At 35.5% G+C, this 1,842-nt stretch overlaps 1 protein-coding gene across 1 annotated transcript in view; it reads right to left on the reverse strand.

The window, feature by feature from the left end:
- Positions 1–1,390, reverse strand: part of LOC104953490 (basic immunoglobulin-like variable motif-containing protein) — a gene marked incomplete at its 3' end in the record, with an annotated part of 2,962 nt that extends 1,572 nt beyond the window's left edge. Inside the window, exon 1 of the mRNA XM_010780437.1 lies at positions 1,176–1,390. The remainder of the gene's footprint in view (positions 1–1,175) is intronic.
- Between the last annotated feature and the right edge of the window lie 452 nt (positions 1,391–1,842).

The raw sequence follows: 1,842 nt of genomic DNA on the forward strand, positions 1-1,842 counted from the left end.
TAATACAAAATAACTAAATAATGAGTAATAAAGAAACATAAAATGATCATAACAACTACAGGTGCAAAGAAAACCAAAAACTAGAGATGTCCCGATCCGATCACGTGATTTTCAAAAGATCGGAATCGGGAGAAAAAAATCGGGGATCGGGATTTCTTTTTTTTCTTTTTTTTAAATGTTGTATTCAATGTTACAAAACAAAAATGACCATGTTCAAGTCTTAAAGTCATCCTGAGGCCTTAGTTTTGGTTTCAAATGACACAACATCATGTATGTGTTGCTTCTTTGGGGCTTGTTTTCATAGACCTGGTTGCTTATTTCTCTCAAATCTGGCAACAGAGTGGGCAGGGCGCAGTGTCTAATTGTAGCAGTAAGCTAACGAGTACTGAAAGCTTGATTTTGTTTTGATCCAATGCTGCACAACTGAACTGATCCAATGCTGCTGTGAAAAAAAGAAGCTATATCCATGTTGGATAGAATATCCAATTTAAATAAAAAAATAACCTTAAGGGAACTTGAATGCTTTTTTTCTTTTTTTTCTCTTAATGCATTGCATAAAGATCGGATCGGGAAAAATCGGTATCGGCAAATTGTCAAAATCAAATGATCGGAATCGGATCGGGAGCAAAAAAAGGTGATCGGGACATCCCTACCAAAAACTATGAAAAGTGGCAAAACAGCCACGGACAAAAACACTACAAAAATACCCAAATTGACCCCAAAGATAAACAAATGACAACCAAGAGACACACAATTAGCTAAATAATACACAAAATGACTACAAAGACACAAAGCAATTACAACAAGACATACAATGACCACAAATTGACATACAAATAAACAACAAATAGAGGCTTATAATCAGTGTATCTTGCTTCTAAGTAAAGCATTTTGCATGTCTCATATTCTGCCCATGCAACAACAAAAAGAATAGTAAAAAAAACGGTGTTGTTTGGTCATAACACCAAATTAAATCAATGTTTCAGTTTCTTTACTGTCTAATAAAGAACATATCACTTCTTTTTTTTGTCTAATTTGATTCAGAAGCACATCTTGTATTTGCCTTAATAAAGCAGCATAACATAACCCACAGCCACATTACACAGCATCCTCAAATCTAACCTTTAACCTCTGATAACTATCCTTCATCCTCCTGCAGATAGACAGTAACTCACCTGAGCATTAACACTAACAGCTGTACTGTAAACACGCCCAGCTGCTATTTCATGACTATCTATCCTCACATCTCCTCTTGTTTTAGGCCCGAACTGAGGTTTAAATCTTTAACATGTCACCCACACATCCTTAACTACAGGTGCACATTAGCTTAACACAAGATAAACACGAAACGATCATAACAAATCCGACACGGCCTCCATGCTGAGCCAAAACCTCCCTTCCGGTGCAGCTTTACAGGACTGCACCATTCTGAGAGGACACAGGGGTGTTCAGAAATAGTTAAAGATGGATAACAACGTTTTTAAAAAAAAAGTAAAATATGTAGTCATACACAATCGGAACTGTAGTAACTTACTGATTGGTGTGTATTATTCTATAACATGAAATATATTTTAAATATCCATGTTGTCGTTTTTATGAATGCTGGCTACATCTCGTGTTAGTGAAACATGTAATGATCCAACAGTTTAAACCAATCACAGGAGCGCTTTTAGTGTCTCTGTAAACCTCATTTTACAGACTGAAGGTAAGTCTGAAAAATCTTTTTAAAAAGACAATAATTTTTCAATAACTTCTTATACTTTTGTAATACTAAGTCGCGTGCCAGCTTTACTAGAACACACACTTCCTGACTATTTGGTAAATGAACATGTGGTTTTTGTA

This window comes from Notothenia coriiceps, unplaced genomic scaffold (genome assembly GCF_000735185.1).
Source record: "Notothenia coriiceps isolate Sejong01 unplaced genomic scaffold, NC01 NC01_scaffold00021831, whole genome shotgun sequence".
Lineage (NCBI taxonomy): Eukaryota > Metazoa > Chordata > Actinopteri > Perciformes > Nototheniidae > Notothenia > Notothenia coriiceps.